At 35.1% G+C, this 15,810-nt stretch overlaps 1 long non-coding RNA gene across 3 annotated transcripts; it reads left to right on the top strand.

Moving 5' to 3' along the window:
* Positions 1-3,648: 3,648 nt before the first annotated feature.
* Positions 3,649-11,478, top strand: LOC121313145. 3 transcript variants are annotated; one of them, XR_005949946.1, is made up of 5 exons: positions 3,649-3,867; positions 5,456-5,940; positions 6,325-6,477; positions 7,838-7,899; positions 10,464-11,478. It is a non-coding gene; the product is annotated as an uncharacterized LOC121313145 (long non-coding RNA). The 3 variants fall into 3 exon arrangements; XR_005949947.1 differs by lacking the exons at positions 7,838-7,899; positions 10,464-11,478 and adding an exon at positions 9,665-10,455 and having other exon boundaries at positions 3,678-3,867; XR_005949945.1 differs by lacking the exon at positions 7,838-7,899 and having other exon boundaries at positions 3,679-3,867.
* The last annotated feature ends 4,332 nt before the right edge of the window (positions 11,479-15,810 follow it).

Genomic DNA, 15,810 nt, shown 5'->3' with positions numbered 1-15,810 from the left:
ATATCTGACATTAAGAAAACGGGCATTAAATAGGTATGGGAGCATACCCAGGTAGTAAAGAATTACAATTATGTCTCGAAAAAATATTAGAGTAATAAGAAGAGAGAGTTGGTAATCGAACCACAACTACAGGATTAAAAAGTGGCTACTGTACCACATATTGTCTTATAAGAATACAAACAATCTTAAGCTATTAGAAAAGCCAATGTCCATGCACTACAGTTCAAGACAGTGGTTAATTTCTGTTCAAGTGTTAAAGAGTCACAAGAAAAAGCTAAAATGAAATATCTGGTAGATTTGGATGCATTTAAATTATAAATGCTTGCCATTAGGATACAAATGCTCAATTAAACTTTTTTTTTACTTTTCATGTTATTTAGAATAATAAAGGTAACGATAGCACAGTTACATTTATAGATGTACAGAGTGTTTCAAACTGAGTGTTTCATGGAAACATGTGCTTGTAATGCCAAGAAACTTCTTTAAATAAACTTTTTTTTGTTGTTTTTAAAAGAGTATTTTAAATAAACATTAATTAAATAACCCAGTCAAGCGTTACAGATATTGTTGAAAAGTGTCTGTCTGTGAGTTTAAGTTGACATTTTGGAATCGTTATTCTTGGAATGCAGTTATTCTTGTTGCAGTTATCTGAATTTGTTCACATTGTCCCTAAAATGTATGATCGGTACGATACACTGCAAGCCAAAATTGACTGGAGCCCCCCTGCTGGTTATACCACCTTTTGTTCTTTTTTTATCCTAAATAAATGAAGTATGTTACAGCATAGTACAGTATTGTAGACCAAGAATAACACACACAATATGCAGTGTGAGGGGGGGGTAGTATAGCGGTACTGTACTTTAAATGATTATCAGTTATGAATGATTAAAACAAATTATGGGTTGCAGTACTTTCTTTGGCCAAATTACCAGGATGTCGAAAAACTACCATAATATCTTGTACGACATTCATTGAACTAGTAGGATGGAAGTCATCATTCAAGAGACATGAAATAGAAGCAACAAAGGTAAATGTGAACTACTTACCTATTTGCTTATTATGACAGTTACAAATGACACAACATAAAAACCCTCACTTTAAGTATAATTTTTTTGTGAAAGAGAGTGAAGCAGAGATAGTGGCTGCTTTACAAGCACTTTCAGTAACTTCAGGTTCCAGTTGAAGCCTATGATTCATGATTTAGTTGATGATTTCGGTTTGCCATGGAAATCAAATGACATGTACATTAATGACTGGCACCATATATATATATATATATATATATATATATATATATATATATATATATATATATATATATATATATATATATATATATATAAAAAAAAAATATGCCAGCAAGCAGGTGCAGCATTTATTGCCAGGACAGAGTGGGACTATCAAACACAAAAAATAACAACAACAGGAAGGCATTTTCAAACAAAGTAGATAATACTGACCTTCTGTGAGGCCATTATCCTTGTTTTGCAATCCCTTTCCTTTCGTGACAACATTCTAATCCAGGAATTCTCTCAGCAAACATCAAAATTATGTCGGCCTTGTCAGTTTCTATATGTGTGACAAGGGCAATATTGCAAACTCCTCCAGACAGAGTAAGTATTTTAAATAGTACATTTATAAAACATGTACTGATGAGTTTAACTGCATGCTCTGGTAGGATATTAAAGAAAGGGCTTTGCTCAGTTTACCAAATCAGTGTTTCTGATAAATATTCATTTGGCTTTAAGTAAACTCCTGTTGGGTTAATCTTTAACCACACATAATACGCAACAGCTACTGCTTTCATTCTTCAGCAATGAAATCATATAACAAAGATTAATATGTCTCTAAAGACACCAGTTATTTCTCCATGGTAACACAGGACAGCTTCCCATAATATCTTCTGCATTTCTGTACTTCCAATGGTCCCGCTGGACTCTTGGAGATTGGAGGCTTGGACTAAAATAACATGTGAGCAGGGAATGACATGCTCTGCGTGTTCTTTTAAGCAGAGTTGTTTATTTGGCTTTCTGTACAAACAGGGCAAGATTTGGTGAATTATTACTAAATGTACAATTTACTGTATGTCAGTTTAAACTTACATAACCTGGGGTTATTGGTTATCTAGTTTTGCTTTGCCTGAAGAAAATAATAATAATGAACATTTAGTAGTATGAAGTGTAACTGTCGGTGTAAGTAGAAAATGGTCTTTCCTTAATGTACTTAATCATTTAAATACACCTATTTACTACTGATTTACCCATCTTAACTACCTGCTGTTACTATGATTCTGCTATGGTATACTAAAGCTAAAATAAGATACAATTCAGTCTTTTGAAGACTGGAACCTAAATGTAGTAGCAAAGCAAATGTAGTTTCTATAGCAATTTAACTTTCTGGAAGCATGCTTTTATCCTTATTTTTATTTATTTATTTGACAGACACCTTTATCCAAGGTGACTTACAGGTGTTACAGGGCAGCACAGGATTATAATGTAAGATTCATATTTAAATACAGTGTAGTTTACAGTAAGTGTAAATAATACTACTAAAATACAGTATAAAGTAAGATGCAACAGGTTGAGATTACAACAAGTTATATCTACAATGACATATTAGTAGTGCAATAGAGCAAGGATAGTGCATTAACTGAGAATCCAGTAACGTGATGTGTAGGTCAGGCAAGTCCAGTACATAGTAGGAGCGGTAGATTAAGAGATGTACAAGTGCAGTCTACACAGGTGAGTCTTGAGGAGGCGGCAGAAGGCACGGAGAGACAGAGCTGTGCTGAAGTTCTCCAGTATCTGGTTCTACCATGTACTGTATTTCTCATTGGTCCTTAATTCTTCTCACTGAATTTGTCATTGTTAGGTTAATATTATTAGGTAATAGGTACATTTCATATTTTACAACTGAGTAAAAGGTTGCATGTATTCATGTGTAAAGCATCTGGGATCAATACAATGGAAATGTTATCTTACAATGGCTTACACTTGAATGGACTGGAACTGAAGAGTCCTTTGCTCTCCACTGTGTAGCATGCTAGTTTGTGTAAATATCATGTCAACAGATCAATACAGCACTTATGCAGAGACCTTTGTTGGAGCAGATGTAAAATGTCTGTAAAATAAATGTCTCTTTCCCCTGGTACTCCTTAAGTTACTTCAGTTCTTGTAAAAAGCTTAATACTACTTGAAAGTCCACAAAATATGCATAGAGCACTCTTTAATTATGTTGTTTGGCAAATTTACAAGCAATGGGATGGTATTTGTCATAAAACAGATCCATTAAACAAGATAAATATACAGAAATCCTACATTACATGTACAAAACCTGATTCACTATCTCAAGCACAAATTACATACCCCTTAAAATATTTTAAACTCTTTATATATTAAATATAAAATAATAAAATCTCTCAATTAAAAAGTCTGCAATTCAACTGGTAAATTGTATATTCAGACCACTCCAAGTTTCAGTTTTATAAAATGAAAGGGAAGGAGAAAGATGCTAATTGGTACTAATTAGTTAGTAGCAATCAACATCCCATTTTTTAAAGCCTGTTTATCATTTACACTACCCTGGTTACAATCTTAATTATTATTTTTTTCTTAAACATGTAAAGGTAATGTTTGAAACTTCTGATAATGGCAAACTATTATTAATGATTATTTATTAACTTTCAAATGACTTAAACATCTAAATAGGTATCAGGTGCTGGTGCAATTTATCCTTAACCCAGCTGTAGGGAATACTCAGCATGACTAATGATTTCAGATGTGCAACAACACAGAACAGGCAGCACAGCAAAATAAGTCACTTAGTGTGTATAAGAACAAAAGCAAGACTCTAGCTTATGAAAAACAGGTAAAGTATAAACTATATTACTAAAAAGAAAGGTTGTGAAGGATATTTTACACCAGACACAGATTATATTATTGATGTATTTTTTATTTGATATGCACTGTTCAAATTGAACCTGACATAAAAATAAAAAAAAATCTGTGTCTATTAAAACTGATGATTCTACAAAATGTTATGACTGATCTGGGGAGCGACAGCCTGAAAAATATAACTGTGGAGGCCCCTTTCTAAACAGGTATATTAAGTCAGGTGTTAATAGGTATTGAACTCAATAAGAAGGTTGAACAGAACTTTTCCAATACGCAAGGTATCAGGGGAATTTGGTAATAAAAAAATGAGGGTGAAGAAGCAGATTTGCAGCATCAAAGTGACTGCAACGTTTAACATGTAAAGATGGTTCTGTACAGGTGCACTCATTTTATAAATGGGCTGTGTAAAATAAATGGGGGCTGTGTAAAATATATAGATCCTATATATAGAATATATATATATATATATATATATATATATATATATATATATATTATATATATATATATAACATATGGTTATTTTAAAAATATTTGATTGAAAAAAGTAAGAAACCCATGCTGGGAAAACAAAATCAGTAGCTCTAACAAACAAACAAAAAAGTCACTTACCAGCTATGGGTTACCACAATAAGGTACCATATCAATAGCCTATTAATAAAGGAACAATTGTTTTCATTATATAGCATAGCAGTTTCTTAAAATATTAAAGAAAGAAAAAGAAAAGAAACCACTGTCCATCTGTTTAAAGCACATTTGCTGGTGCCTTCTAATAATCTTCTGATAAGTCAATTGTATGTTTGGACATTTTATTAACCCTTGATAATCCCTTCTCTGTTGTGAATGCTGTTATTTTTTATAATCTGTATGAAATCTGTGAAACCCCGGCAGCTTGTAATATAGCCAATTCTGAGCTGTGGAATGAACCAGAAATAAACACATTCAAAAGATAGGCATGCCACCACTTCCTCTTCACCCACTAAAGCTCTATTTTCTAGGCGCTTTGCAAATGACTTTTGAAAGCTTTTACATTTGAGATACTACAGTATGCTACTTCTTAGGAGCTGTTACATAATTAGAGGTTGGTTTACTATTTAACAGGTGTTGCTAAGTCCAACCAACTGCATCCTCTAATGATTGACATGAGTTGCAGCCAGTAAGATGCTTGACTACAAAGACGGTGTTGAGGTGAAATGACCCAGGAAGTGCAAGTGCAATAGATCCCCTCACAGGATAGACAAGTAAACTGAGAACGTTATTTTACCTAGTTCAGTATCAGATGGCATGTTTTAGAATTAAAATATACTGTGCAATATGATGTTTCTTATAAAACTGCACATCGGAGGCCCCCACAATGAATATGCGTGCACAAAAGATACGTTTTATGAAAATATTTTGTTAGCTACAATCACTAAGAATAGACATTTTTTACAACGTTTTTCATACTTTCTGCTGTTTTTGTTGTTATATATATATATATATATATATATATATAATATATATTATATATATATATTATATATATATATATAGTCATATTCATACACTTCATATTATTTTAGGTTTGCACTGCACATCCCTGTAAAACATGGAGACAATAATGGAATGTGACCCATCCGATGAATGCGAGGATGAAACATCATTCTTGAATGTGAAACGACCTGGTCGAAAGTCTAGTTTTTTTGTGAAACACAGCACACCTTTTACATCTGAAGTCTCAGAGTTAACAGCCCACATGCTTAGTGAAATAGATATGAGTCATGAAAGCCTCCGATCTAGAAAAACATATCAAGGTTCAATAGCATCCAAGCAAATACTCCATTCTGGAATTAGTTCAGCTAGGGGAACCCTTTCACCGGTGCAGTCTTTGAATGAAGAAGATTCCTCCTCCTCCTCTCTGAGCCTACACCTGCCTGAACCCATAACATTACCTACCAAGACAGACAGGAGGGCTAGAAAGATTAGAATGAAATCTATAGATGGAGATGAAGTTTCTATTCAGCATTTAAAAGAAAAGAAAAGGAGCAAAGCACGGAAGTTCAGTGAGGTAAGTCAACCACTAATAATAAGATTTATTTTAGGTTGGTATTATAGGTTTTAATAAATAATGTGTTCTATTCACAAAGCTTTACTGAATATTAATCACAGAATGTATTATTTTAAGTATGTTTGTTTTTATGGAAGGAATAGTTTGATATTTATGATATTTTTTTACCTTTCCAAACACAGTTAAAATATAGTGGTAGTGCTGTATCAAAATGTTACTTTGTACACAAGCTTTATAATTCATGTTCTTGGACTAGTAAGACTTTTATCAACAATATTTTGGAGGCAAACTCCAGGTTACCCAATGTGATACTAATGCATATACAGTGCTTACACCATAATGCATCAGTTTCCCTTTTTTTAATTCATGCAATTTAAACTGCAGTTTCATGAAGATAAATCACGTGATAAGAAGAATACACCACAAAAGAGGGCCAGAAAATCACAGGAGAAAAAGAAATCGTTGGATGGAGATTCGACCCAGGATTTACAACAAATGCGTAATCGTAAAATAAAAAAGATAAAGGGCTTAAGTCAGGTATGTTTACAACAACACTATAAGGATAATTAGTGTATTTCAAATACCATCATGGGCATTTCTTCACTCCATTGAACTGAATTGTTGTAATAGGCTACGTATGAGTTGTGCTATTTTGCTTTTCTATATAGTTTATTATATTTATTTACCGTTTTCCCAAAATGTGTTTTTAATTTGAACTTTTAATAAATGCTACAATTTTAGCATCGCCCCACCTCAATTAAAATAAAATGATACCCACCTCAGGGTAAACCCTCCTAAAAAAGCAGGTAAATAGAAGATTTGATTATATTAAAAAGTACCCACAGTAGTGTGCCAGTTTTTGTTTCCCATTTTAAATATCATCGTTGTTTAGATGACTTTATTTTTTTTTACCAATTCGAATATCATATCGCTTGTTAATGACATAACTCAGTTCATTGATAGGGGCTTCCCAACAACATCCTGCTTGCTAGTGACCTTCAATGAAAATAAGAACTGGCAGTCCCTTTATTCAGACTACTGCATATTACAATTGGTAATTATAAAACCGTGTCCCAGCATGTGTATACACTTGGAAATATGATGATTCACCATGACATTTTACATGGAATTTTCCTTTGCTGGTTTAAACTGTTTCAAGGTTGACAACCTTGCAACATACAGACTTACATTGGACTTTTTTTTACTGACACTGTATTATTTTTACTGACATTATTAAAAAAAACTGAAACAATGGAATACATTATAAAATAGACTATTTTATGCACTTACATTTCTTTAGGTTCTATTTACTTCTTATGGTCATACATATTTGCAGACTGGATCATGGGTCTGAAGCTGGGGCTGTTTTTAACATCAGTCGTCATAGACAGAATTCGATCCAGAATGTCTGTAAACAGTTCATTTCTTATGTCTGTTTTTACAAGGTTCATCTGAGAAAAAACAAATTTAATTGTTTGCAGTACTGTATGGCAAAGCCAATATATTATAGCAAACTTGGCAAGTGTATGAAAATGTGGCTGTCTGCTAGTTGTAGACAAGAGAGCAATTTTGTCAGTTTTTCATCAGCTGCCAGATCCCATCTGAGATCCATAAATTCCATTTCTAGGCTATCCAGCATCTGTGGGAAAGGCATTACAAGCTGAATAGCCCGAGCTCGCTGTGCTTTGGCTACTTGTTTGAAGAATTCATACTAATTTCAGCACAGTACTGTTGATTGGCATTCTTCTTTTGATACTTTTCACTGCCATCACATAAGGTGTAGCTATATATAATTTGAGCTGATCGAGAAAGCTGCAAAGCAATACAAATACCATCCTTTATTTAGTTAATTAAGGGTTTAAGGATAGTGTTAAAATGTAACCTTTTTTTTGTTTAGTTTTCCCTGATTGGAACACTGCTGATGAAGGTGTAGGGAACATGTCACCCTCCACAGAAAAAGTACTACAGTCTTGTTTTAAAATGAAAATACATGTTTACTAAAACATGTTTCTTTCAAAACTGCATGTTTGAGAGCTATACTTTGAATGGATGTGCATGATGGAGAAAATGTGTAACCTTTTTTTTTTTTTTTTTTTTTGTGCTTTATTTACTTTAACCCTTTGCCACCTAATCGTAATTCCTATATTTGGACATGCACATGTTGTGTTTTATTGCTTGTTGCTTGGTAAACTTAAATCAGAATTTAAAACTCAATATATTAATAGAAAGGTCTGAAGTAGCTGTTTCCAATGATATAATTTGTTAACTAGTGGAATATAACTATAATATAAATATAAATAAATATGTCCCCATTAAAAAAACAATAAAATAAAAAAAATAATAACTGCTAATATCAACCACTTTCCAAGTTTTATATATTAAAAAAAAAAAAAAAAAATAATAATAATCTGGATATCAATTTTATAAGGTTTTCAAATAAAAACACAGTTTTCAAATATTTTTTCCATTGACAAGCTACAAGGGTTTGTCCGAACCATAGTCTGTATGTAAAAATCCCCAAAAAGTGCCTTCTTATGGAAGTTGGCCGAACTAAGCAAACTATCAGAAGTACTTTGTCAAGTCTGATGCAAAACCTTTACACTGAAAATATACAAATACATACAAGTGAAAATGCATTTTTTTTTTTTTTAATTATTATTATTAAAAGTATTCTTACATTTACTAAAGTGCACGAAAAGTACATTCTTTTTATTTTCAGCATACAATGTAAAACAGATAAGCATGCAGCAAATCCTAATCCTATTACTATATTATTATATGCAAACATTATAGAAAAAAAGTTCAATACAACCACAAATAGTAAAGACAAGTATGAAAACAATCTATTTAAAGCAGAATAACCTAGCCTACATGTTACAACGATATCAAACAAAATCACAAAATATGTGAACAAAAATACAGATCAAAGAATCAGGATACGTTTTCAGTATGAAACGTGACACACTGTCAAAATGAAAATATTACAAAGTTAGTATTGGGTTTGACCTCCCTGAGCATTAACACAATCCTGGCAGCATTCACACATAGACCTGATCAGCCTCTGGCCAGATTGCTGTGGGATGTTTCACCACTTGTCCTGCACAGCTGCAGCCAGCTGGTGTAGTTTGGCTGGTCACGGTTGTCTCCTTTGGATGGCACTGGTGATTTGGTCCCACAGATCTTCTATTAGACTCGGGTCAGGAGAAAAAGCTGGCCATGGCAAGACCTCGACATTGTTTTCCTGAAGTCGTGCAATTGTAATCCTAGCACTGTGTGGTCTTGCATTGTCCTGCTGGAAAATCGACACTTCCGGATTGGCTTTCAGGAACGGAAAATCTGTTGCCTCAGTGTCTCGCTGAGGAGTAAGGTTGCCCTCAATCTGCACCAAAGGTGTTAAAAGAGATTCCTCCGCACATCATAACACTTCTACCGCCCCACTGGTTGGCTTGAACAATGCAACAGTCAGTGTAATGCTCTCCACGACGTCTCCACACACGTTATCTACTGTCAGGTCTGTCAAGGGCAAAATGGCATTCATCAATGAATAAAACACTCCACCACTGCCTCTGCCACCACCTTGGATGTTCTCTGGACCACAGAAGATGGCGATTTCGTCTCTCAGCTGTCAGCACGGTACCCCTGAATGGCCTCCAAGCATGCAAATTATTTTCATGCAGACTACGAGTTCCAGTCATTCTGCTGATGCACAGGTTATTTCTTCCAGGAATTTCTCGTGATGTATCCACTGCAGTCTGAAAATGATTACACAGATGTATCAGTTGGATGTGACGGTCGTGGGTTGGTGTGTTGACCCTCTGCCTTCCAGGACGTGGCCTGTCCCTCACAGAGCCGGTTTCCTGGTTTCTCTGGAATTGTCTGCTGATTGTTGAAGCAGAAAATGTCCTTCTCTGGGCAATTTCTCTCACAGACAGGCCACCTTCAATCATACCAATAGCAACCAGGCGATCTTCATTACTCAATCGGGGCATGATCGTATCTTTCATTGTTCTTGCATTAATTAAAATCTCTTTTCGAATGACTATTTATACAGATTCATAATCAACTTATTTTGGCAATTTTAACTGAACTCAAAATACCAAACACTGAGCACCTGGCTTTTTCATGAAGTCACATGACTCGGTATTTTGTTATCCCAAGGAACAATACTACTCAATCAATCAACAAACCTATTGAAATAAAACTTAGACTGTTGCATTTTCCTTGTGCATCAAAATATATATATATATATATATATATACACACAAATTGGCATGATATATCTGTAGATGTAAAAAGGACAGACAATGGGACACACCTTTCAATTTGCCTTGACATTTATTTACAGAAATAGCTAAGTTGCATTTATTCATGAAGCTGATCCATTGGAATATAAATCAAAGTAAATGTTAATATTGCAGATCGATTTTCTTTCAATATACCTATACAGCCCAGTGAAACCACTGTGATGTAATGACAAACCGTAGACTTGTGAAGCCTTTTATGCTTTTCTTTTTCTTTCACAGAACTTGCGTGTCAGAAATTGGGAAATCCGTCAGTTGAAAAACATTGATGAAGCAACTAAACATGAACTGGTTATAGAATGAAGAAACCTGTTGAAGCTGTTTGCAACTTATAATAGTTGACATCTGTCTGGGTTTGACTCTTCAAACATGTTGTTTTCTACTTTGGACTTGATGTGTATGCTGTGTGGGGTGATGTGTGTCCGGTGACCATAAATTCTACAATCAAATTGTATCAATGCAGTGATGAAACTTCAGATCATAAACATGACTCAATGTCAATCTGTGAGCATACCTTTACTCACCCTTTTCATGTCACGCTTGTTTTTGTTGGATGGGACCTTGGGACCTTGAATCAATGTTTTACATTGAGCTTACACAACTTCACCTTTTAATGTGTAAGCATGATGTTGGTGATTTAGGAAAGACATTTTGTCAGCTTTTTTTTTTTTTTTTTTTTTTTTTTACAGCTTTATACAATTGTATTTTGTGTTTTGTATTCATCATTTTGGTTTCCTGATAAAAATACTAAAACCTAGAAAGAAAAAAAAATGGGATGAAGATAACCAGTGGTTTTCGATATTGTCTGCAATGTTAGCATTAAAAGATAGCAATGTTTAAATGTTGTTGTTTTTTTTTTTTTTTTTTTTTAGTACCTTTTGAAACACAATGTAAGAAACCACAATGTGTGCATTTGTTTTCTTTTTCGGATATTAGAAACACTGAAACTAAACATGTTCAGAAATTAGCTACAAAAATTCAAAGTCATCTAGAATAATCGCAATATTTTATGTTTTCTAAATCCATTACCTCATTATTCTTTAACTCCTGTTTTTGAAAGGAGACAGAACCAGCCAAGAAAGTAATTCAGCTCAAGATCTCTTAAGCATTGCTGTGTGTTTGCTTCATAGTTTTGAGACATTGTAAAACTTTAAATTTGTGTGGTATTCTAAAACAAGACTTGTCTGTAATCATTTAAATGTATAATACATTAAAACACTTGTATTGCTACTGCATACCTTTTCTGTCTCAGAAATCCCTTTTGTGTTGCATTTTCACACCAGAGTACGTCTATCCAAAACGGATGTTTAGAGAAGGTATTAATGAAGAGATACTTACATAGAGTTATTGTTAAGCTGTTTAGACTTAGTACACAGATTAATTTCGTCTAATTAAAGATTATATATATATATATATATATATATATATATATATATATATATATATATATATATATATACACACACAGACGTGCTCAAATTTGTTGGTATCCCTCACAAAAAAACAAAGAATGGACAATTTTCTCTGAAATAACTTGAAACTGACAAAAGTAATTGGCTTCCACTATTGTTTATTCCATATTTAATAGAAATCAGACTTTGCTTTTGATTTTTTATTCAACATAATATTGTAAATAATAAAACAAATGAAAATGGCATGGACAAAAATGATGGGACCGCTAACCTAATATTTTGTTGCACAACTTTTAGAGGCAGTCACTGCAATCAAATGTTTTCTGTAGCTCTCAATGAGACTTCTGCACCTGTTAACAGGTAGTTTGGCCCACTCTTCCTGAGCAAACTGCTCCAGCTGTCTCAGGTTTGATGGGTGCCTTCTCCAGACTGCATGTTTCAGCTCTTTCCATAGATGTTCGATAGGATTCAGATCAGGACTCATAGAAGGCCATTTCAGAATAGTCCAATGTTTTGTTCTGATCCATTCTTGGGTGCTTTTAGCTATGTGTTTTGGGTCATTATCCTGTTGGAGGACCCATGACCTGCGACTGAGACGGAGCTTTTTGACACTGGGCAGTACGTTTCGCTCCAGAATGCCTTGATAGTCTTGAGATTTCATTGTGCCCTGCACAGATTCAAGGCACCCTGTGCCAGGTGCAGCAAAGCAGCCCCAAAACATAACTGAACATCCTTCATGTTTCACTGTAGGTATGGTGTTCTTTTCTTTGAAAGCTTCATTTTTCGTCTGTGAACATAGAGCTGATGTGACTTGCCAAAAAGCTCCAGTTTTGACTCATCTGTCCAAAGGACATTCTCCCAGAAGGATTGTGGCTTGTCAATGTGCATTTTAGCAAATTCCAGTCTGCCTTTTTTATGTTTTTCTTTCAAAAGTGGAGTCCTCCTGGGTCTTCTTCCATGGAGCTCACTTTCGCTCAAAAAGCGACGGATGGTGCAATCAGAAACTGACGTACCTTAACCTTGGAGTTTCGCATGTATCTCTTTGGCAGTTCTCCTTGGTACTTTTTCTACCATTTGCACTATCCTTCTGTTCAATCTGGGGTCAATTTTCCTCTTGCAGCCGTGCCCAGGGAGGTTGCCTACAGTTCCATGGACCTTAAACTTCTTAATAATATTTGCAACTGTTGTCACAGGAACATGAAGCTGCTTGGAGATGGTCTTGTAGCCTTTACCTTTACCATGCTTGTCTATTATTTTCTTTCTGAACTCCTCAGACAACTCTCTCCTTTGCTTTCTCTGGTCCATGTTCAGTGTGGTGCACACAATGATACCAAAGAGCACAGTGACTACTTTTCTCCATTTAAATAGGCTGAATGACTATTACAAGATTAGAGACGTGTGATACTAATTAAATAAACTAATTAGTTTGAAATATCACTATAATCCAATTATTTATTATCTTTTCTAAGGGGTACCAACAAATGTGTCCAGGCCATTTTAGAATATCTTTGTAGAATAAACAATAATTCATCTCTTGTCACAGCTTCTTTGCTTTATTCTATGACATACCAAAGGCATGCAAGTATACATGATAATATAGCTTTTAATTTCATCACTTTTCAGGAGGAATGAAGCGTTATTTCAATAAGCTGTAAGGGTACCAACAAATTTGAGCATGTCTGTACCGATATATATATATATATATATATATATATATATATATATATATATATATATATATATATATATATATAGCAGGCTGAGGGATCCTCTAGAGTAGGTTGAAGATCTGGGTCGTGCGGGTAGCGACGACCGGGAAAATGCTGCCAAGTTCAGCACCTTTTATTTGTAGTTTTATTACCGTTTTATTTTCCTTTTTCCTTTCGACTTATTATTCTATTCTTTGGAGCACCTATAAGTGCACCTGCACTCTGAACTGTTTACTGTCTTTTGGTATTCCTTTAGTTCTGTTTACCATAGTTGGTAAGCAGACCACGGACAACAACGTCTTCTGCGAGCTAAAAAGAAAAACTGCACCTTGAAAATAAAACTGGGCACCTGTGTGGTGTTTTCAAGTACACCTGTCTGTCTCCTGTGTCAGTGAATTATCCACCAACCTTCCACACTTACAGATGCCCCTTGGCATCTTTCCTATTTTGTTGCCTTACAACCTGGAATTAAAATTGATTTTTATTTGGATTTCATGTAATGGACATACACAAAATAGTCCAAATTGATGAAGTGAAATGAAAAAAATAACTTGTTTAAAAAAATTCTAAAAAATAAATAACGAAAAAGTGGTGCGTGCATATGTATTCACCCCCTTTGCTATTAAGCCTCTAAATAAGATCTGGTGCAACCAATTACCTTCAGAATTCACATAATTATTTAACTAAAGTCCACCTGTGTGCAATCTAAGTGTCACATGATCTGTCACATGATCTCAGTATAGATACACCTGTTCCGAAAGGCCCCAGAGTCTGCAACACCACTAAGCAAGGGACACCACCAAGCAAGCGGCACCATGAAGACCAAGGAGCTCTCCAAACAGGTCAGGGACAAAGTTGTGGAGAAGTACAGATCAGGGTTGGGTTATAAAAAAATATCAGAAACTTTGAACATCCCACGGAGCACCATTAAAGCCATTATTAAAAAATGGAAAGAATATGGCACCACAACAAACCTGGCAAGAGAGGGCCGCCCACCAAAACTCACGGACCAGGCAAGGAGGGCATTAATCAGAGAGGCAACAAAGAAACCAAAGATAACCCTGAAGGAGCTGCAAAGCTCCACAGCGGAGATTGGAGTATCTGTCCAAAGGATCACTTTAAGCCGTACACTCCACAGAGCTGGGCTTTACGGAAGAGTGGCCAGAAAAAAAGCCATTGCTTAAAGAAAAGAATAAGCAAACACTTTTGGTCTTCGCCAAAAGGCATGTGGGAGACTCCCCAAACATATGGAAGAAGGTACTCTGGTCAGATGAGACTAAAATTGAGCTTTTTGGCCACCAAGGAAAACGTTATGTCTGGCGCAAACCCAACACCTCTCATCACCCCAAGAACACCATCCCCACAGTGAAGCATGGTGGTGGCAGCATCATGCTGTGGGGATGTTTTTCTTGGGAAACTGGTCAGAATTGAAGGAATGATGGATGGCGCTAAATACAGGGAAATTCTTGAGGGAAACCTGTTTCAGTCTTCCAGAAATTTGAGACTGGGACGGAGGTTCACCTTCCAGCAGGACAATGACCCTAAGCATACTGCTAAAGCAACACTCGAGTGGTTTAAGGGGAAACATTTAAATGTCTTGGAATGGCCTAGTCAAAGCCCAGGCCTCAATCCAATTGAGAATCTGTGGTATGACTTAAAGATTGCTGTACACCAACAGAACCCATCCAACTTGAAGGAGCTGGAGCAGTTTTTCCTTGAAGAATGGGCAAAAATCCCAGTGGCTAGATGTGCCAAGCTTATAGATACATACACGAAGAGACTTGCAGCTGTAATTGCTGCAAAAGGTGGCTCTACAAAGTATTGACTTTGGGGGGGGGGTGAATAGTTATGCACGCTCAAGTTTTCAGTTTTTTTGTCTTATTTCTTGTTTGTTTCACAATAAAAAAATATTTTGCATCTTCAAAGTGGTAGGCATGTTGTGTAAATCAAATGATACAAACCCCCAAAAAATTCATTTTAATTCCAGGTTGTAAGGCAACAAAATAGGAAAAATGCCAAGGGGGGTGAATGCTTTCGCAAGCCATTGTATGCAAAAATATATTTAAAAAAAAAACCCATAGACCATGTTTATTTAGTTTTCATCCCTTGTAAAAATAGTTGGAATCATTCGCCAAGGTATCCCCCAATAACTCTTTGGAAATAATACATAAAATAAAGTTCATGCAGATGCCTAATAAACAGTTTGCCGACCTATTCTTTTAAATAAAATTATCAAACCATCCAATTTATTTCTGTATTTACATTTCAAAAGTACAAAAGTGGATCTTCTTCAGATCAGCTACTGCATCGCAATGTGGTCAGTCGCAAGCCGAGGTCGACCTGATCCTGCTATCTACATCCATATTCAAATAATTATTGCTTCTACTTGACCCAGCATTTTTAACAAACTGGCATGGAAACCAGTTATGTGCATGGGTCATCCTGATT

Source organism: Polyodon spathula, chromosome 3 (assembly GCF_017654505.1).
Source record: "Polyodon spathula isolate WHYD16114869_AA chromosome 3, ASM1765450v1, whole genome shotgun sequence".
Lineage (NCBI taxonomy): Eukaryota > Metazoa > Chordata > Actinopteri > Acipenseriformes > Polyodontidae > Polyodon > Polyodon spathula.
Note: the sequence above shows the minus strand (reverse complement) of the source record. Positions and strands in the feature narration are given on the sequence as shown.